Here is a 23,404-nt window from a genome sequence, read left to right on the forward strand (position 1 = left end):
CCACAAAGTACACAGGGAGCTGAGATGGTGGATTCCAGTGGGGACGAATTGATAATCTGTGAGGAGGGGGATGTACACGCTGATATATCGGAGGATGATGATGAGGTGGAGATCGTGCCTCTGTAGAGCCAGTTTGTGCAAGGAGCGATTAATTGCTTCTTTTTTGGTGGGGGTCCAAACCAACCCGTCATTTCAGTCACAGTCGTGTGGCAGACCCTGTCACTGAAATGATGGGTTGGTTAAAGTGTGCATGTCCTGTTTATTCAACATAAGGGTGGGTGGGAGGGCCCAAGGACAATTCCATCTTGCACCTCTTTTTTCTTTAATTTTTCTTAATTTAATTAATTAATTAATTTTTCTTAATTTAATTTTTTGCGTCATGTGCTGTTTGGGGAGGGTTTTTTGGAAGGGACATCCTGCGTGACACTGCAGTGCCACTCCTAGATGGGCCCGGTGTTTGTGTCGGCCACTAGGGTCGCTTAGCTTACTCACACAGCTACCTCATTGCGCCTCTTTTTTTCTTTGCGTCATGTGCTGTTTGGGGAGGGTTTTTTGGAAGGGCCATCCTGCGTGCCACTGCAGTGCCACTCCTAGATGGGCCCGGTGTTTGTGTCGGCCACTAGGGTCGCTTATCTTACTCACACAGCTACCTCATTGCGCCTCTTTTTTTCTTTGCGTCATGTGCTGTTTGGGGAGGGTTTTTTGGAAGGGACATCCTTCGTGACACTTCAGTGCCACTCCTAGATGGGCCAGGTGTTTGTGTCGGCCACTAGGGTCGCTTATCTTACTCGCACAGCTACCTCATTGCGCCTCTTTTTTTCTTTGCGTCATGTGCTGTTTGGGGAGGGTTTTTTGGAAGGGACATCCTGCGTGACACTGCAGTGCCACTCCTAGATGGGCCCGGTGTTTGTGTCGGCCACTAGGGTCGCTTAGCTTACTCACACAGCTACCTCATTGCGCCTCTTTTTTTCTTTGCGTCATGTGCTGTTTGGGGAGGGTTTTTTGGAAGGGACATCCTGCGTGCCACTCCTAGATGGGCCCGGTGTTTGTGTCGGCCACTAGGGTCGCTTATCTTACTCACACAGCTACCTCATTGCGCCTCTTTTTTTCTTTGCGTCATGTGCTGTTTGGGGAGTGTTTTTTGGAAGGGCCATCCTGCGTGCCACTGCAGTGCCACTCCTAGATGGGCCCGGTGTTTGTGTCGGCCACTAGGGTCGCTTATCTTACTCACACAGCTACCTCATTGCGCCTCTTTTTTTCTTTGCGTCATGTGCTGTTTGGGGAGGGTTTTTTGGAAGGGACATCCTGCGTGACACTGCAGTGCCACTCCTAGATGGGCCAGGTGTTTGTGTCGGCCACTAGGGTCACTTAGCTTACTCACACAGCTACCTCATTGCGCCTCTTTTTTTCTTTGCGTCATGTGCTGTTTGGGGAGGGTTTTTTGGAAGGGACATCCTGCGTGCCACTGCAGTGCCACTCCTAGATGGGCCCGGTGTTTGTGTCGGCCACTAGGGTCGCTTATCTTACTCACACAGCTACCTCATTGCGCCTCTTTTTTTCTTTGCGTCATGTGCTGTTTGGGGAGGGTTTTTTGGAAGGGACATCCTGCGTGACACTGCAGTGTCACTCCTAGATGGGCCAGGTGTTTGTGTCGGCCACTAGGGTCGCTTAGCTTACTCACACAGCTACCTCATTGCGCCTCTTTTTTTCTTTGCGTCATGTGCTGTTTGGGGAGTGTTTTTTGGAAGGGCCATCCTGCGTGACACTGCAGTGCCACTCCTAGATGGGCCAGGTGTTTGTGTCGGCCACTTGGGTCGCTTAGCTTAGTCATCCAGCGACCTAGGTGCAAATTTTAGGACTAAAAATAATATTGTGAGGTGTGAGGTGTTCAGAATAGACTGAAAATGAGTGGAAATTATGGTTTTTGAGGTTAATAATACTTTGGGATCAAAATGACCCCCAAATTCTATGATTGAAGCTGTTTTTTAGGGTTTTTTGAAAAAAACACCCGAATCCAAAACACACCCGAATCCGACAAAAAAATTTCGGTGAGGTTTTGCCAAAACGCGTTCGAACCCAAAACACGGCCACGGAACCGAACCCAAAACCAAAACACAAAACCCGAAAAATTTCCGGTGCTCATCACTAGTCGATACAGACACGGACACTGACTCCAGTGTCGACGGTGAGGAAACAAACGTATTTTCCAGTAGGGCCACACGTTACATGATCACGGCAATGAAGGAGGTTTTGAACATTTCTGATACTACAAATACCACAAAAAAGGGTATTATGTGGGGTGTGAAAAAACTACCCGTAGTTTTTCCCGAATCAGATGAATTAAATGAGGTGTGTGATGAAGCGTGGGTTTCCTCCGATAAAAAACTGCTAATTTCTAAAAAATTATTGGCATTATACCCTTTCCCGCCAGAGGTTAGTGCACGTTGGGAAACACCCCCTAGGGTAGATAAGGCGCTCACACGCTTATCAAAACAAGTGGCGTTACCGTCTCCTGATACGGCCGCCCTCAAGGAACCAGCTGATAGGAAGCTGGAAAATATCCTAAAAAGTATATACACACATACTGGTATTATACTGCGACCAGCAATCGCCTCAGCCTGGATGTGCAGTGCTGGGGTGGCTTGGTCGGATTCCCTGACTGAAAATATTGATACCCTGGACAGGGACAATATATTATTGACTATAGAGCATTTAAAGGATGCATTTCTATATATGCGAGATGCACAGAGGGATATTTGCACTCTGGCATCAAGAGTAAGTGCGATGTCCATTTCTGCCAGAAGAGGATTATGGACGCGACAGTGGTCAGGGGATGCGGATTCCAAACGGCATATGGAAGTATTGCCGTATAAAGGGGAGGAGTTATTTGGGGTCGGTCTATCGGACCTGGTGGCCACGGCAACGGCTGGGAAATCCACCTTTTTACCCCAAGTCACCTCGCAGCAGAAAAAGATACCGTCTTTTCAGGCTCAGTCCTTTCGTCCCCATAAGGGCAAGCGGGCAAAAGGCCACTCATATCTGCCCCGGGGCAGAGGAAGGGGAAAAAGACTGCAGCAGACAGCCTCTTCCCACGAACAGAAGCCCTCCCCCGCTTCTGCCAAGTCCTCAGCATGACGCTGGGGCCTTGCAAGCGGACTCAGGCACGGTGGGGGCCCGTCTCAAGAATTTCAGCGCGCAGTGGGCTCACTCGCAAGTGGACCCCTGGATCCTGCAGGTAGTATCTCAGGGGTACAAATTGGAATTCGAGACGTCTCCCCCTCGCCGGTTCCTGAAGTCTGCTTTACCAACGTCGCCCCCCGACAGGGAGGCGGTATTGGAAGCCATTCACAAGCTGTATTCCCAGCAAGTGATAATCAAGGTACCCCTCCTACAACAGGGAAAGGGGTATTATTCCACGCTGTTTGTGGTACCGAAGCCGGACGGCTCGGTGAGACCCATTTTAAATCTGAAATCCTTGAACACTTACATAAAAAGGTTCAAGTTCAAGATGGAGTCACTCAGAGCAGTGATAGCGAACCTGGAAGAAGGGGACTATATGGTGTCTCTGGACATCAAGGATGCTTACCTCCATGTCCCAATTTGCCCTTCTCACCAAGGGTACCTCAGGTTTGTGGTACAGAACTGTCACTATCAGTTTCAGACGCTGCCGTTTGGATTGTCCACGGCACCCCGGGTCTTTACCAAGGTAATGGCCGAAATGATGATTCTTCTTCGAAGAAAAGGCGTCTTAATTATCCCTTACTTGGACGATCTCCTGATAAGGGCAAGGTCCAGAGAACAGTTAGAGGTCGGAGTAGCACTATCTCAAGTAGTACTACGACAGCACGGATGGATTCTAAATATTCCAAAATCGCAGCTGATTCCGACGACACGTCTGCTGTTCCTAGGAATGATTCTGGACACAGTACAGAAAAAGGTGTTTCTCCCGGAAGAGAAAGCCAGGGAGTTATCCGACCTAGACAGGAACCTCCTAAGACCAGGCCAAGTGTCAGTACATCAATGCACAAGGGTCCTGGGAAAGATGGTGGCTTCTTACAAAGCGATTCCATTCGGCAGATTCCACGCAAGAACTTTTCAGTGGGATCTGCTGGACAAATGGTCCGGATCGCATCTTCAAATGCATCAGCGGATAACCCTGTCCCCAAGGACAAGGGTGTCTCTCCTGTGGTGGTTACAGAGTGCTCATCTCCTAGAGGGCCGCAGATTCGGCATTCAGGATTGGGTCCTGGTGACCACGGATGCCAGCCTGAGAGGCTGGGGAGCAGTCACACAGGGAAGAAATTTCCAGGGCTTGTGGTCAAGCATGGAAACGTCACTTCACATAAATATCCTGGAACTAAGGGCCATTTACAATGCCCTAAGTCAGGCAAGGCCTCTGCTTCAGGGTCAGCAGGTGTTGATCCAGTCGGACAACATCACGGCAGTCGCCCACGTAAACAGACAGGGCGGCACAAGAAGCAGGAGGGCAATGACGGAAGTGGCAAGGATTCTTCGCTGGGCGGAAAATCATGTGATAGCACTGTCAGCAGTGTTCATTCCGGGAGTGGACAACTGGGAAGCAGACTTCCTCAGCAGACACGATCTTCACCCGGGGGAGTGGGGACTTCACCTAGAAGTCTTCCACATGATTGTGAACCGTTGGGAAAAACCAAAGGTGGACATGATGGCGTCCCGCCTCAACAAAAAACTGGACAGATATTGCGCCAGGTCAAGGGACCCTCAGGCAATAGCGGTGGACGCTCTGGTAACACCGTGGGTGTACCAGTCAGTGTATGTGTTCCCTCCTCTGCCTCTCATACCCAAGGTACTGAGAATCATAAGAAGGAGAGGAGTAAAGACTACACTCGTGGCTCCGGATTGGCCAAGAAGGACTTGGTACCCGGAAATTCAAGAGATGCTCACGGAAGACCCGTGGCCTCTACCTCTAAGAAAGGACCTGCTCCAGCAGGGACCATGTCTGTTCCAAGACTTACCGCGGCTGCGTTTGACGGCATGGCGGTTGAACGCCGGATCCTGAAGGAAAAAGGCATTCCGGATGAAGTCATCCCTACCCTGATCAAAGCCAGGAAGGATGTAACCGTACAACATTATCACCGTATTTGGCGTAAATATGTTGCGTGGTGCGAGGCCAGGAAGGCCCCTACAGAGGAATTTCAACTGGGTCGATTCCTGCATTTCCTGCAAACAGGACTGTCTATGGGCCTAAAATTAGGGTCCATTAAGGTTCAAATTTCAGCCCTGTCAATATTCTTCCAAAAAGAACTAGCTTCAGTTCCTGAAGTTCAAACGTTTGTCAAGGGAGTACTGCATATACAGCCTCCTTTTGTGCCTCCAGTGGCACCTTGGGATCTCAATGTAGTTTTGGGATTCCTAAAATCACATTGGTTTGAACCACTCACCACTGTGGACTTAAAATATCTCACATGGAAAGTGGTAATGCTGTTAGCCCTGGCTTCAGCCAGGCGTGTCTCAGAATTGGCAGCTTTATCCTATAAAAGCCCTTACCTAATTTTTCATACGGACAGGGCAGAATTGAGGACTCGTCCTCAATTTCTCCCTAAGGTGGTTTCAGCATTTCACTTAAACCAGCCTATTGTGGTGCCTGCGGCTACTAGGGACTTGGAGGATTCCAAGTTGCTGGACGTAGTCAGGGCCCTGAAAATAAATGTTTCCAGGACGGCTGGAGTCAGAAAATCTGACTCGCTGTTTATCCTGTATGCACCCAACAAGCTGGGTGCTCCTGCTTCTAAGCAGACTATTGCTCGTTGGATTTGTAGTACAATTCAGCTTGCACATTCTGTGGCAGGCCTGCCACAGCCAAAATCTGTAAAAGCCCATTCCACACGGAAAGTGGGCTCATCTTGGGCGGCTGCCCGAGGGGTCTCGGCTTTACAACTTTGCCGAGCAGCTACTTGGTCAGGGGCAAACACGTTTGCTAAATTCTACAAATTTGATACCCTGGCTGAGGAGGACCTGGAGTTCTCTCATTCGGTGCTGCAGAGTCATCCGCACTCTCCCGCCCGTTTGGGAGCTTTGGTATAATCCCCATGGTCCTTTCGGAGTCCCCAGCATCCACTAGGACGTTAGAGAAAATAAGAATTTACTTACCGATAATTCTATTTCTCATAGTCCGTAGTGGATGCTGGGCGCCCATCCCAAGTGCGGATTGTCTGCATTACTTGTACATAGTTATTGTTACAAAAATCGGGTTATTGTTGTTGTGAGCCATCTTTTCAGAGGCTCCTTCTGTTATCATGCTGTTAACTGGGTTCAGATCACAAGTTGTACGGTGTGATTGGTGTGGCTGGTATGAGTCTTACCCGGGATTCAAAATCCTTCCTTATTGTGTACGCTCGTCCGGGCACAGTATCCTAACTGAGGCTTGGAGGAGGGTCATAGGGGGAGGAGCCAGTGCACACCAGGTAGTCCTAAAGCTTTTTACTTTTGTGCCCAGTCTCCTGCGGAGCCGCTATTCCCCATGGTCCTTTCGGAGTCTCCAGCATCCACTACGGACTATGAGAAATAGAATTATCGGTAAGTAAATTCTTATTTTTACTATCCCACTAGGTCATACATTTCCCACCTACAACTCTCCCCCGATCATCTAAGCTTTTGTATATATTGTATAGGTAATATTTTTTTCCTGTTTATTGATTAGTTAGTGGCAGTTATTGATGACTGCCAAAGGGTAGACTGTCGAAGTAAAAAAATATTACAGTACACACATTACGTACAAACACCACATAGATGGCCTCCGTGTGCATACGTATTCGGCCGTGCGTGCACATATTCACAATTTGCATATATGGTCGCTTCCACGGTCCTGCGCATTAGAGCGTGGTATGAGTAATTACAGTGGAATTTGTACTCGCATGGAAAAGCCACAAAGACATATCATATATCTAATCCATATATTGCATAAATCCCCCACTGTCTGCTTCCTCTTCTAATAGCATGAAGATCGGTCACACATAAATTAAACTCCCAGAGACTCAAATACAATGGCCTTATTTACATAAAGCTTTGAAATTCTATGAATAAGGCAAACAACTTTGTTTACTCCTATTATTCTAGGGTAGCCCAGTTTCTGTCGACAACAATAAATACTGGATTGTCATTGTCTTGTCTGAAGACAAGGCAAACAAAAAGACAATACCCAGGAACCTAGGCTGAGGAGAAATTCAATTAGCAATAGCTAACAAAAATACAAACCAGACATTTAGAAATCTGAGGTAATAACATTCATAGTCTAAACTCTTGGAGATGTATATATATATATAAATTGTAATAGCAGGAGTATGTGTGTGTGTGTATATATGAGTATATGGATATATGTGGATATATGTATATCTTGAGGATGGAAATAGATAATCATATCATGTGTGGGATCATATTGTTCAGAGTCACGTAAACATTAATCTGGTGGGAATAAGAATATTATCATATATTACCACATTAAGTTATTAATAATACCAGATTTATGTATGATTAATGTGATGGGTTTAACTGGTCATGGGGCGGGAACTCAGATGCAAACAACAGAAATCACATCTCAAGTCTTAGCCATCGCCCACTTCTTGAGCTGACCAATGATCCCCAGTGCACAGGATATGTCCCACCCCCAAACCAATGGAAGAAGAGCACACAGTGTCTATTGTATTATGTTTTGATCTACTGTATAAAGAGCCAGCTGCATGCCAGGTCACTATCACAGACTCTAAAGGTCATCTACCCAGATGACTGAGGACCAGACTGGGAAGCGCAGGCGAAAACCAAACAAGTACGTACCATTGACTGTAGCCATTATTCTATTGTATTGTATTGTTATTGTAACCCCCTTTCAGTAATTATATGTTGAATTGTCGGAACCCGGCATTTTAAATATAATATGGTGTCGTGTTTCCTTTCCCTGCTACGGTATTAAAGTGTATTTACAGCCACTCGGGCTGCTGCATTGTGCTAACAGCGTATAGGCCTGTGTACGCAAACTGTGTAGTCACTACGCCCTTTAGGCGTACGTACGCAGAGTGCGTACATTGTGTGACTTTGTGTACGTAAGGTTTGTGAATAACATAAAGGTGAAAGGTTAATTATAGCGGCCGCAGCGGCTCCATTTAAAGTAGTGATGTGCACCGGACATTTTTCGGGTTTTGTGTTTTGGTTTTGGATTCGGTTCCGCGGCCGTGTTTTGGATTCGGACGCGTTTTGGCAAAACCTCACCGAAAATTTTTTGTCGGATTCGGGTGTGTTTTGGATTTGGGTGTTTTTTACAAAAAACCCTAAAAAACAGCTTAAATCATAGAATTTGGGGGTCATTTTGATCCCATAGTATTATTAACCTCAATAACCATAATTTCCACTCATTTCCAGTCTATTCTGAACACCTCACAATGGGGGTCATTCAGAGTTGTTCGCTCGCAAGCTGCTTTTAGCAGCTTTGCACACGCTAAGCCGCCGCCTACTGGGAGTGAATCTTAGCTTATCAAAATTGCGAACGAAAAATTAGCAGAATTGCGAATAGACACTTCTTAGCAGTTTCTGAGTAGCTCCAGACTTACTCGGCATCTGCGATCAGTTCAGTCAGTTTCGTTCCTGGTTTGACGTTACAAACACACCCAGCGTTCGCCCAGACACTCCTCCGTTTCTCCAGCCACTCCCGCGTTTTTCCCAGAAACAGTAGCGTTTCTTCACACACACCCATAAAACGGCCAGTTTCCGCCCAGAAACACCCACTTCCTGTCAATCACATTACGATCACCAGAACGAAGAAAAAACCTCGTAATGCCGTGAGTAAAATACCTAACTGCATAGCAAATTTACTTAGTGCAGTCGCACAGCGGACATTGCGCATGCGCATTAGCGACTAATCGCTCCGTTGCAAAAAAAAAAAATAACGAGCGAACAACTCGGAATGACCCCCAATATTATTTGTAGTCCTAAAATTTGCACCGAGGTCGCTGGATGGCTAAGCTAAGCGACACAAGTGGCCGACACAAACACCTGGCCCATCTAGGAGTGGCACTGCAGTGTCAGGCAGGATGGCACTTCAAAAAAATTGTCCCCAAACAGCACATGATGCAAAGAAAAATTAAAGAAAAAAGAGGTGCAAGATGGAATTGTCCTTGGGCCCTCCCACCCACCCTTATGTTGTATAAACAGGACATGCACACTTTAACGAACCCATCATTTCAGCGACAGGGTCTGCCACACGACTGTGACTGAAATGACTGGTTGGTTTGGGCCCCCACCAAAAAAAGAAGCAATCAATCTCTCCTTGCACAAACTGGCTCTACAGAGGCAAGATGTCAACCTCATCATCATCCTCCGATTCCTCACCTCTTTCACTGTGTACATCCCCCTCCTCATAGATATTAATTCGTCCCCACTGGAATCCACCATCTCAGGTCCCTGTGTACTTTGTGGAGGCAATTGCTGCTGGTGAATGTCTCCACGGAGGAATTGATTATAATTCATTTTGATGAACATCATCTTCTCCACATTTTCTGGAAGTAACCTCGTACGCCGATTGCTGACAAGGTGAGCGGCTGCACTAAACACTCTTTCGGAGTACACACTGGAGGGAGGGCAACTTAGGTAGAATAAAGCCAGTTTGTGCAAGGGCCTCCAAATTGCCTCTTTTTCCTGCCAGTATACGTACGGACTGTCTGACGTGCCTACTTGGATGCGGTCACTCATATAATCCTCCACCATTCTTTCAATGGTGAGAGACTCATATGAAGTGACAGTAGACGACATGTCAGTAATCGTTGGCAGGTCCTTCAGTCCGGACCAGATGTCAGCACTCGCTCCAGACTGCCCTGCATCACCGCCAGTGGGTGGGCTCGGAATTCTTAGCCTTTTCCTCGCACCCCCAGTTGCGGGAGAATGTGAAGGAGGAGATGTTGACGGGTCACGTTCCGCTTGACTTGACAATTTTCTCACCAGCAGGTCTTTGAACCTCTGCAGACTTGTGTCTGCCGGAAAGAGAGATCCAACGTAGGTTTTAAATCTAGGATCGAGCACGGTGGCCAAAATGTAGTGCTCTGATTTCAACAGATTGACCACCCGTGAATCCTGGTTAAGCGAATTAAGGGCTCCATCCACAAGTCCCACATGCCTAGCGGAATCGCTCTGTTATAGCTCCTCCTTAAATGTCTCCAGCTTCTTCTGCAAAAGCCTGATGAGGGGAATGACCTGACTCAGGCTGGCAGTGTCTGAACTGACTTCACGTGTGGCAAGTTCAAAGGGTTGCAGAACCTTGCACAACGTTGAAATCATTCTCCACTGCGCTTGAGTCAGGTGCATTCTCCCTCCTTTGCCTATATCGTGGCCAGATGTATAGGCTTGAATGGCCTTTTGCTGCTCCTCCATCCTAGGAAGCATATAGAGGGTTGAATTCCACCTCGTTACCACCTCTTGCTTCAGATGATGGCAGGGCAGGTTCAGGATTGTTTGGTGGTGCCGAAAGTGGGCCGCAATTCTTCGGGCCACCGACAGCATCTCTTGCATGCCCCTGTCATTTTTTAAATAATTCTGCACCACCAAATTCAATGTATGTGCAAAAGATGGGACGTGCTGGAATTTGCCCAGATGTAATGCACGCACAATATTGCTGGCGTTGTCCGATGTCACAAATCCCCAGGAGAGTCCAATTGGGGTAAGCCATTCTGCGATGATCTTCCTCAGTTTCCGTAAGAGGTTGTCAGCTGTGTGCCTCTCCTGGAAAGCGGTGATACAAAGCGTAGCCTGCCTAGGAATGAGTTGGCGTTTGCGAGATGCTGCTACTGGTGCCGCCGCTGCTGTTCTTGCTGCGGGAGGCAATACATCTACCCAGTGGGCTGTCACAGTCATATAGTCCTGAGTTTGCCCTGCTCCACTTGTCCACATGTCCGTGGTTAAGTGGACATTGGGTACAACTGCATTTTTTAGGACACTGGTGACTCTTTTTCTGAGGTCTGTGTACATTTTCGGTATCGCCTGCCTAGAGAAATGGAACCTAGATGGTATTTGGTACCGGGGACACAGTACCTCAATCAAGTCTCTAGTTGCCTCTGAATTAACGGTGGATACCGGAACCACGTTTCTCACCGCCCAGGCTGCCAAGGCCTGAGTTATCTGCTTTGCAGCAGGATGACTGCTGTGATATTTCATCTTCCTCGCAAAGGACTGTTGGACAGTCAATTGCTTACTGGAAGTAGTACAAGTGGTCTTCCGACTTCCCCTCTGGGATGACGATTGACTCCCAGCAGCAACAACAGCAGCGCCAGCAGCAGTAGGCGTTACACTCAAGGATGCATCGGAGGAATCCCAGGCAGGAGAGGACTCGTCAGACTTGCCAGTGACATGGCCTGCAGGACTATTGGCTTTCCTGGGTAAGGAGGAAATTGACACTAAGGGAGTTGGTGGTGTGGTTTGCAGGAGCTTGGTTACAAGAGGAAGGGATTTAGTGGTCAGTGGACTGCTTCCGCTGTCATCCAAAGTTTTTGAACATGTCACTGACTTATGATGAATGCGCTGCAGGTGACGTATAAGGGAGGATGTTACGAGGTGGTTAACGTCCTTACCCCTACTTATTACAGCTTGACAAAGGCAACACACGGCTTGACACTTGTTGTCCGCATTTGTGTTGAAATAATTCCACACCGAAGAGGTGATTTTTTTTGTATTTTGACCAGGCATGTCAATTGCCATACACAATTGGACTCTCCTTGGGGATTTGTGATTTAGAAGAACGCACAGTTCTTTGCTGTGCTTTTGCCAGCTTAAGTCTTTTCATTTTTCTAGCGAGAGGATGAGTGCTTCCATCCTCATGTGATTCCGAACCACTAGCCATGAACATAGGCCAGGGCCTCAGCCGTTCCTTGCCACTCCGTGTCGTAAATGGCATATTGGCAAGTTGACGCTTCTCATCAGACGCTTTCAATTTTGATTTTTGGGTCATTTTACTGTACTTTTGTTTTTTGGATTTTACATGCTCTCTACTATGACATTGGGCATCGGCCTTGGCAGACGACGTTGATGGCATTTCATCGTCTCGGCCATGACTAGTGGCAGCAGCTTCAGCATGAGGTGGAAGTGGATCTTGAGCTTTCCCTATTTTAACCTCCACATTTTTGTTCTCCATTTTTTAATGTGTGGAATTATATGCCAGTATCAATAGCAATGGCCTACTACTATATATACTGTGCACAACTAAAATGCACCACAGGTATAGAATGTAGATGGACAGTATACTTAATGACGACACAGAGGTAGGTACAGCAGTGGCCTTCCGTACCGTACTGCTATATATAGTATACTGGTGGTCACTGTGTCAGCAAACTGCAAAACTAAAATGCACCACAGGTATAGAATGTAGATGGATAGTATACTTAATGACGACACAGAGGTAGGTACAGCAGTGGCCTTCCATACCGTACTGCTATATATAGTATACTGGTGGTCACTGTGTCAGCAAACTGCAAAACTAAAATGCACCACAGGTATAGAATGTAGATGGATAGTATACTTAATGATGACACAGAGGTAGGTACAGCAGTGGCCTTCCGTACCGTACTGCTATATATAGTATACTGGTGGTCACTGTCAGCAAACTGCAAAACTAAAATGCACCACAGGTATAGAATGTAGATGGATAGTATACTTAATGACGACACAGAGGTAGGTACAGTAGTGGCCTTCCGTACCGTACTGCTATATATAGTATACTGGTGGTCACTGTGTCAGCAAACTGCAAAACTAAAATGCACCACAGGTATAGAATGTAGATGGATAGTATACTTAATGACGACACAGAGGTAGGTACAGCAGTGGCCTTCCGTACCGTACTGCTATATATAGTATACTGGTGGTCACTGTGTCAGCAAACTGCAAAACTAAAATGCACCACAGGTATAGAATGTAGATGGATAGTATACTTAATGACGACACAGAGGTAGGTACAGCAGTGGCCTACTGTACCGTAATGCTATATATTGTATACTGGTGGTCACTGGTCAGCAAAACTCTGCACTGTACTCCTCCTATATACTATTAATTATACTGGTGGTCCCCAGTCCCCACAATAAAGCAGCACACTGAGCACAGATATGGAGTGTTTTTCAGGCAGACAACATATACTGGTGGTCACTGTCAGCAAAACTCTGCACTGTACTCCTGCTATATAATACAGCTGCTCCCCAGTCCCCACAATTAAGCAGTGTGAGCACAGATATATGCAGCACACTGAGCACAGATATGGAACGTTTTTTTCAGGCAGAGAACGGATAACTGGTGGTCACTGATCAGCAAAACTCTGCACTGTACTCCTCCTATATTATACAGCTGCTCCCTAGTCCTCCCCACAATTAAGCAATAATGCACAATCAAGTTCAACAATAACGGAGAGGACGCCAGCCACGTCCTCTCCCTAACATTTCCAATGCACGAGTGAAAATGGCGGCGACGCGCGGCTGCTTATATAGAATCCAAATCTCGCGAGAATCCGACAGCGGGATGATGACGTTCGGGCGAGCTCGGGTTAACCGAGCCATACGGGAGAATCAGAGTATGGCTCGGACCCGTGTAAAAAGGGTAAAGTTCGGGGGGTTTCGGTTTCCGAGAAACCGAACCCGCTCATCACTAATTTAAAGTGTATTGAATGTCTTGTTAAAGTGTAGCTTTTAGTCCTGAAAGTAAACCAGCGTTTACAGATTCTAGACATAAAGGGGAAACTTTGTCAGTTAAAATTTCTTTAGGTATTCCCACCCTACTAAATAAATGCACAGGCTCTTGGTTTACATATTGTGCAAAGGGATTGCTTCAGGATATCGAGTAGCATAACTCACAATTATGAGGAGATACTGATGACCCCAAGCAGACTTTATAAAGGTCCCAAAGAGATCCATGGCTATCCTGTCAAATTGGACCCCTATAATAGGCACTCGCACTAGAGGGCTCTTGAATTGGGTATGGGAGCACAATATTTACACTCGGGACACGAAGAACGATATTCAGATAGCTCTTTATACAGGCCAGTCCAAAAAATCAGTTGCAAAATCCTCTTAGTGGTCTCTTCTTGCCATAAGTGTCTTGCTGTGATGTGACTATGAGCTAACTCTAATATGGTTCTCCTAAATGGCTAAGGAAATACTAGCTATTCTACCACATACTCACCCCTTTCTGTCATTTGTCATTTTGTAACAGCTCATTTTGGATAGCCATGTATAGGTACACAAGCCTGTCACCAGGTTCTGCTGGCTCCCATTTAATAACTTTCACATATTTTCTGGCTTTTATTAAGATGGGGTCTTTTAACTGTTCTAATGCAAATAGTACCTTTCTCTGGCATACTTTTAGCTCTGTCTACAGCTTCTCCTTCCCCTGGAGGGGGTGCCTCATTTTTATCCATATTATATGCTACTTCTCCAGCTATACTATCAAAAGGACATGTGTCCAAGGGCACACCAACAACTCGCACACCACCAGTACAGTGAACTGTTCTATACTGTTCATATATACCTGTGACCATACAAAATTCCCATAATTTCCAAAAATGGGGAAAATCTCTCCCTACTATAGCAGCATGTACCAAGGTAGGAACCAATCCCGCCTTGACCATAACTGAACCGCAAGGGGTCTTAATATTCACTTCAGCAGTGATATAAATGGAGGGTGTCACTATGTATGCAAGTAACACCAACAGTTGCTCGCTAGGAATTAAGCTTGCTGAGTCTAACAATGACTCTATTTGGCTGCCCTACATACAGTATAAACTACACAAATTTGGTTTCTCATACGTCCTAGAGGATGCTGGGGTCCACTTCATGACCATGGGCTATAGATGGTTCCGCAGGAGCCATGGGAACTTTAAGACTTTTCAAAGGGTGTGAACTGGCTCCTCCCTCTATGCCTCTCTCCAGACCTCAGTTTTAGAAATGTGCCCAGGCAGACTGGATGCATTCCAGGGGAGCTCTACTGAGTTCCTCTGAAAAGACTTACTGTATGTTAGGTTTTTTTTATTTTCAGGGAGAACTGCTGGCAACAGACTCCCTGCTTCGTGGGACTGAGGGGGCAGAAGTAGGAACTAACTTCCTGAAGAGTTTCATGGCTCTGCTTCTGGCTGACAGGACACTATTAGCTCCTGAAGGGTACTGAATGCTAGCCGTGTCAAGATGCTCACTCCCACAGCACGCCGTCACCCCCCTCACAGAGCCAGAAGTCAGAAGACAGGTGAGTGTAAGAAGATAGATCTTCAATCAAGAGAGTAATGGCTAAGGTACAGCGCGGCTGGCGGGAGCGCAGCGCGCCTTTGCTGCCCACACACACAGGCACTGCAGGGTGCAGGGCGCGGGGTGGGAAGGGCGCCCTGGGCAGCAAAATACCTAAAAAAAACTGGCTAAAAGGGGGCATAAGATGCCCAGGCACAGCCCTACCCCCGCCAGTATAAATATTGTGTGAAAATCTCTGAGGAGAAGATGCGCCATTGTGGGGGCGGAGCTTCCTCCTCAGTCAGCCAGCACACTGCTCAGCGCCATTTTCTCTCTCTCCTCAGCTGCAGAGAAAATGCTGGTCCTCCTCCACTTCTGACTACAAGTATCAGGGTGCAAAACAGGGGGGGGGGGGGGGGCACAGCGAATTTGGTGCTTTACAGGTGTATTTACATTGTAAAATAAGCGCTCCATCTCAGTGGGCATTTTGTGTTCACAGGCATTATATGCTGGCGCTGGGGTTGTGAACTGGCTGCTCCTACACTGTGTCCTACTGACCGATTTTGCTGTGGGTCTGTCCCTTATAATTCCCAGAGTGGCTGTGTGTGTGTAGTGCACGAGTGTGACATGTCTGAGGCAGGGAGTTCTTCCCCTGAGGAAGCCATTTTAGGGACACAGAGTTGTAATGTGGTGGCGCTGCCGGCACACCAAGAGCCTGCATGGGTGAAAGAAATACGTGATAGTATGTATCATATCAATAGGAGGTTGGATAAGTCTGAATCTCATGCAGAATGCTGGAGAAAGTCTGTGGAAGATGTGATTTTTCAGGGTTCTGTTCTTCCATTGGCAGGCGACCCCTCTGGGTCACATAAGAGACCATTTGCAAATATTGTAAATACTGATACCGACACGGACACTGATTCCTGTGTCGACGATAGAAACTCCAGAGAAATAGATCATAAATTGGCGAAAAATATACAATATATGATTGTGGCTATAAGGGAGGTTCTGGAAGTTACGAGGCCACTCCTGTACCTCAGGAGAAGGCCTATTTCTATAAGGAAAAGAAATCTAAGGTGACCTTCCCTCCTTCCCATGAGCTAAATACTCTCTTTGAAGGGGTGTGGGAGAATCCTGAAAATAAATTTTGTGTTCCCAAGAGGATTCAGATGGCTTATCCTTTCCCAGCAGAGGACAGAAAAAATGGGAGTCACCCCCAGTGTTAGACAGTGCACTGTCCAGGTTGACAAAGAAGGTGATTCTCCCTGCACCTGGGACAGCTTCACTAAAGGAGCCGGCAGACCGCAAAATGGAGACTACGTTAAAATCCATTTATGTGGCCAATGGTACGCTGCTCAGGCCCACAATTGCTTGCGCGTGGGTGAGTCGCGCTATTGAAAAATGGTCAGACAGCTTGTTATCAGCAATTGACATGATTGATAAAGATGAGATACTCCTTAAGTTAGGGAATATCAAAGACGCTGCCGCATACATGCTAGAAGCGATGAAAGATATTGGACTCTTGGGTTCAACAGCCGCTACCATGGCAGTATCGGTTCGGCGGGCATTGTGGATTTGCCAGTGGAATGAAGATGTAGATTCCAAAAGGAATATGGAGGCTCTCCCATATAAAGGTGAGGCCTTATTTGGTGATGGACTGGATGCGTTAGTCTCGGCGGCTACCACAGGTAAGACGACTTTTTTGCCTTCTGATCCTGCACCAGCAAAAAAGACATATCACTCCCACATGCAGTCCTTTAGGCCCAATAAATACAAAAAGGTGAAAAGTTCCCCCTTCTTTGCTGGTAGGGGAAGGGGAAAGGGAAAGAAGTCCACAGTGGCTTCAGTCCGATCCTAAACCTAAAAAATCTGAATCTCTACTTGAAACGGTTCAAATTCAAAATGGAATCACTGAGGGCAGTGATTTCCAGTCTGGAGGAGGAAGACTATATGGTGTCAGTAGACATAAAGGATGCTTACCTGCATGTTCCCATTTATCCTCCTCACCAGGCTTATCTGAGATTCGCGGTTCAGGATTGCCATTACCAATTCCAGACGTTGCCTTTCGGTCTCTCCACGGCGCCGAGGGTATTCACCAAGGTGATGGTGGAGATGATGGTCCTCCTTCGTCAAAAAGGAGTCAATATAATTCCTTATCTGGACGATCTCCTGGTAAAAGCAAGATCCAGGGAGCGGTTGCTACAGAACATCACACTCTCCCTGTCCATACTCAAAAAACACGGTTGGATCATAAATTTTCCAAAGTCACAGTTGGAACCGACGACAAGATTGTCTTTTCTCGGGATGATCCTGGACACAGAAGTTCAGAGAGTATTTCTTCCGGGGGAAAAGGTTCCGGAAATCCATAAAATGGTAAAACAGATATTAAAGCCAAGAAGTGTGTCGATCCATCAGTGCATTCGGTTGTTGGGGAAAATGGTGGCAGCCTACGAGGCCATAGAGTTTGGCAGGTTCCATGCCAAAGTATTTCAGTGGGAACTGTTGGACAAGTGGTCGGGTTCCCACCTACACATGCACCGAAAGATAATCCTGTCCTCCAAAGCCAGGATTTCGCTCCTGTGGTGGCTACACAGTTCTCACCTACTAGAGGGACGCAGGTTCGGGATTCAGGACTGGCTCCTGGTAACCACGGATGCATGTCTCCGAGGCTGGGGAGCTGTCACTCAGGGGGAAAGCTTTCAAGGAAAATGGTCAAGTCAGGAGGCCTGCCTTCACATAAACATGCTGGAATTGAGAGCCATTTACAACGGCCTTCGACAAGCGGTACATCTTCTTCAAGATCATCCCGTGCAGATCCAGTCGGACAATGTAACAGCAGTCGCGTACATAAACAGGCGGGGCGGAACGAAAAGCAGAGTGGCAATGGCAGAGGTGACAAAGATCCTCCTCTGGGCAGAAAGACATGTAAAGGCTCTGTCTGCGATTTTCATTCCGGGAGTAGACAACTAGGAAGCAGACTTCCTCAGCAGACACGATCTCCATCCAGGAGAGAGGGGGCCTCCACCAAGAAGTCTTCGCAGAGGTGACAAGTCTCTGGGGAGTTCCTCAAGTAGACATGATGGCATCTCGTCTCAACAAGAAGCTTCAGAGATATTGTACCAGGTCGAGAGACCCTCAAGCAATAGCAGTGGATGCACTGGTGGCCCAGTGGGTATTTCGGTCGGTGTATGTCTTCCCTCCACTTCCGCTGATCCCAAAAGTTCTCAGGATAATAAGAAGAACAAGAGTTCGAGCAATCTTCATTGCCCCAGACTGGCCAAGGAGGGCTTGGTACCCAGATCTTCAGGAGTTGCTCATAGAAGATTCTCGGCCTCTTCCTCTTCGCAAGGACCTTCTGCAGCAGGGGCCGTGCATGTATCAAGACTTACCGCGGCTACGTTTGACGGCATGGCTGTTGAACGCCGGATCCTAGCCCGAAAGGGTATTCCAATGGCAGTCATCCCCACGCTTATTCAGGCCAGGAAAGGAGTAACGTCTAAACATTACCACTGTATTTGGAGAAAATATGTGTCTTGGTGTGAATCTAAGAAGGCTCCTACGGAAGAGTTTCTCCGTTGGGACGTTTTCTCCATTTTCTGCAGGCTGGTGTGGATGAGGGCCTTAGATTGAGGTCAATCAAGTTCCAGATTTCGGCCTTATCGGTTTTATTCATATGTGGCATTTGTGAATTTCCCACATTCATTATCCTTAATAAGATGTCTTCCGTGATTTCAATATCACATGCTGTATAATCAGGAAATAGTGCTTATACTCATCTTTTGGTGACCATTGTGTCATATACCAATTAATTAGTTGATGATTGTTTTATTACATGCATATAATTTTTCTATATGGCCGCCGTGTCATATATCTGTTTTTTCAGCTAATTACAGGTCAATCAACAAAACTCAGTCACATAATTAGGAGGTGCATGTATAATTATCTTTGTCTATGACCATTGTGTCTTATGCTGATTAACCAGCTGGTGATTATTAGGATAATTGCATACGTTAATTTTCTCCTTCCTTGTCTGTGACTGTTTTCATTGCATCTGCTGATTATTTATAATCATATACATATATTCTCATGACCGCCGTGTCATTCAGATGTAATTAACCCTTGTGACCACTGTGTCATATGTTGATGATTTAGCTGATTGCATGTAATTCTCCTTTGTAACAAATTTTGTTACGAATCACTTACTATTTCCACTCCTAACAGACAGCAATTATTTGACATACATTTGGAGTGACCTAGGAGGAAAGTCCAATATTTGCGGTCATACTTCACTGGAGATGCCCAATCTCTTCCGAACTTGGAAGCTAAGCAGTGAAAGGCCGGGTTAGTATAAGGAAGGGAGACCTCCTTTGAACACTCTGGTACTGCAAAAAATTTGACTATTGGACACAGTGGCACTCAACTTTATGTCATATTGGGATTCGCATGACCAATGATTTTATTTTCTGCACTTATATAATCCTTACTGGATATTAGCAGTATGAATGATGGTCATCTATTTTAATAAATGCAGATTCTGTTCGGCATAGGCATCACAGAATTCTACTCTCCGGCAATTCATCAATCGTGAATCTAATATCACGAATAATTATTATTAATATTTTCGCATAGCTATGTTTTTCACACACATTTACTCCTAGGATCTGATTTATGCCAATTAATTTGTCATTTTGAAAATTTATCAAGTATAATATTTTCCTCTGAATCAAGAGTGCTCCCACAAAAGAGTCCTTTTCTTTGAACCTTCTTTGGTTACTTTTTGGTACTTGATACTCTCTGACTCTAGGGAGCACCACTGAAAGCAACATTGGTGTTGGGAAAAACTCCTATAACATCTATACTTGCCATATACAGAAGAAATTCTATTTAAATTCAGTTTTTCAGAGGTTACTAACTGTTTATACATTACTGTTTGAACTGGTGCGGTTCCCTTCTAAACCCATTTTCTAATCCAGTTTTTTGGCTGATAACTCAGCTTTCTAGGGAATACCTGCACAGTCATACCACTAAGGGGCCTTGGTTTTCTTCTCTTAGAACTCCCTGTCCCGTTCATATATTTTCAATCCAGGAGTACTGTATACAATTTTCCAGACTATGAGTTTCAGTTTAAGACAAGAGCTCAGCTCTAGACGAAAACTGCGGGTGAAATTGTAACCCGCCGCCCTACTTATTCCGTTTGTTTGCTGTCACACTACACAGGCTTGCTATAAAGAACGGATATCCTGATAATTTATGCCCGTCTGTCAGATATTTTTCTATACATGTATGCTTTCTCTCACAGCATAATCTATAGTAATTATTTAAATTAGTACGGCCGTACTGATAATTCGCTCTGAGCCTAGATGATATAAGGATAATCATTTAGTAATCATATGTGGCATTTGTGAATTTCCCACATTCATTATCCTTAATAAGATGTCTTCCGTGATTTCAATATCACATGCTGTATAATCAGGAAATAGTGCTTATACTCATCTTTTGGTGACCATTGTGTCATATACCAATTAATTAGTTGATGATTGTTTTATTACATGCATATAATTTTTCTATATGGCCGCCGTGTCATATATCTGTTTTTTCAGCTAATTACAGGTCAATCAACAAAACTCAGTCACATAATTAGGAGGTGCATGTATAATTATCTTTGTCTATGACCATTGTGTCTTATGCTGATTAACCAGCTGGTGATTATTAGGATAATTGCATACGTTAATTTTCTCCTTCCTTGTCTGTGACTGTTTTCATTGCATCTGCTGATTATTTATAATCATATACATATATTCTCATGACCGCCGTGTCATTCAGATGTAATTAACCCTTGTGACCACTGTGTCATATGTTGATGATTTAGCTGATTGCATGTAATTCTCCTTTGTAACAAATTTTGTTACGAATCACTTACTATTTCCACTCCTAACAGACAGCAATTATTTGACATACATTTGGAGTGACCTAGGAGGAAAGTCCAATATTTGCGGTCATACTTCACTGGAGATGCCCAATCTCTTCCGAACTTGGAAGCTAAGCAGTGAAAGGCCGGGTTAGTATAAGGAAGGGAGACCTCCTTTGAACACTCTGGTACTGCAAAAAATTTGACTATTGGACACAGTGGCACTCAACTTTATGTCATATTGGGATTCGCATGACCAATGATTTTATTTTCTGCACTTATATAATCCTTACTGGATATTAGCAGTATGAATGATGGTCATCTATTTTAATAAATGCAGATTCTGTTCGGCATAGGCATCACAGAATTCTACTCTCCGGCAATTCATCAATCGTGAATCTAATATCACGAATAATTATTATTAATATTTTCGCATAGCTATGTTTTTCACACACATTTACTCCTAGGATCTGATTTATGCCAATTAATTTGTCATTTTGAAAATTTATCAAGTATAATATTTTCCTCTGAATCAAGAGTGCTCCCACAAAAGAGTCCTTTTCTTTGAACCTTCTTTGGTTACTTTTTGGTACTTGATACTCTCTGACTCTAGGGAGCACCACTGAAAGCAACATTGGTGTTGGGAAAAACTCCTATAACATCTATACTTGCCATATACAGAAGAAATTCTATTTAAATTCAGTTTTTCAGAGGTTACTAACTGTTTATACATTACTGTTTGAACTGGTGCGGTTCCCTTCTAAACCCATTTTCTAATCCAGTTTTTTGGCTGATAACTCAGCTTTCTAGGGAATACCTGCACAGTCATACCACTAAGGGGCCTTGGTTTTCTTCTCTTAGAACTCCCTGTCCCGTTCATATATTTTCAATCCAGGAGTACTGTATACAATTTTCCAGACTATGAGTTTCAGTTTAAGACAAGAGCTCAGCTCTAGACGAAAACTGCGGGTGAAATTGTAACCCGCTGCCCTACTTATTCCGTTTGTTTGCTGTCACACTACACAGGCTTGCTATAAAGAACGGATATCCTGATAATTTATGCCCGTCTGTCAGATATTTTTCTATACATGTATGCTTTCTCTCACAGCATAATCTATAGTAATTATTTAAATTAGTACGGCCGTACTGATAATTCGCTCTGAGCCTAGATGATATAAGGATAATCATTTAGTAATCATATGTGGCATTTGTGAATTTCCCACATTCATTATCCTTAATAAGATGTCTTCCGTGATTTCAATATCACATGCTGTATAATCAGGAAATAGTGCTTATACTCATCTTTTGGTGACCATTGTGTCATATACCAATTAATTAGTTGATGATTGTTTTATTACATGCATATAATTTTTCTATATGGCCGCCGTGTCATATATCTGTTTTTTCAGCTAATTACAGGTCAATCAACAAAACTCAGTCACATAATTAGGAGGTGCATGTATAATTATCTTTGTCTATGACCATTGTGTCTTATGCTGATTAACCAGCTGGTGATTATTAGGATAATTGCATACGTTAATTTTCTCCTTCCTTGTCTGTGACTGTTTTCATTGCATCTGCTGATTATTTATAATCATATACATATATTCTCATGACCGCCGTGTCATTCAGATGTAATTAACCCTTGTGACCACTGTGTCATATGTTGATGATTTAGCCGATTGCATGTAATTCTCCTTTGTAACAAATTTTGTTACGAATCACTTACTATTTCCACTCCTAACAGACAGCAATTATTTGACATACATTTGGAGTGACCTAGGAGGAAAGTCCAATATTTGCGGTCATACTTCACTGGAGATGCCCAATCTCTTCCGAACTTGGAAGCTAAGCAGTGAAAGGCCGGGTTAGTATAAGGAAGGGAGACCTCCTTTGAACACTCTGGTACTGCAAAAAATTTGACTATTGGACACAGTGGCACTCAACTTTATGTCATATTGGGATTCGCATGACCAATGATTTTATTTTCTGCACTTATATAATCCTTACTGGATATTAGCAGTATGAATGATGGTCATCTATTTTAATAAATGCAGATTCTGTTCGGCATAGGCATCACAGAATTCTACTCTCCGGCAATTCATCAATCGTGAATCTAATATCACGAATAATTATTATTAATATTTTCGCATAGCTATGTTTTTCACACACATTTACTCCTAGGATCTGATTTATGCCAATTAATTTGTCATTTTGAAAATTTATCAAGTATAATATTTTCCTCTGAATCAAGAGTGCTCCCACAAAAGAGTCCTTTTCTTTGAAC

The 23,404-nt window shown here is 44.9% G+C and overlaps 3 pseudogenes; all 3 read left to right on the plus strand.

Annotated features, from left to right (window-relative positions):
- The first annotated feature begins 19,480 nt into the window (after positions 1–19,480).
- Positions 19,481–19,600, plus strand: LOC135053714 (5S ribosomal RNA; annotated as a pseudogene).
- Positions 19,601–21,197: 1,597 nt separating this feature from the next.
- Positions 21,198–21,317, plus strand: LOC135053726 (5S ribosomal RNA; annotated as a pseudogene).
- Positions 21,318–22,914: 1,597 nt separating this feature from the next.
- On the plus strand, positions 22,915–23,034 carry LOC135053738 (5S ribosomal RNA; annotated as a pseudogene).
- Positions 23,035–23,404: the final 370 nt, after the last annotated feature.

The sequence above is a fragment of the Pseudophryne corroboree genome, chromosome 2 (assembly GCF_028390025.1).
Source record: "Pseudophryne corroboree isolate aPseCor3 chromosome 2, aPseCor3.hap2, whole genome shotgun sequence".
Classification (NCBI taxonomy): Eukaryota; Metazoa; Chordata; class Amphibia; order Anura; family Myobatrachidae; genus Pseudophryne; species Pseudophryne corroboree.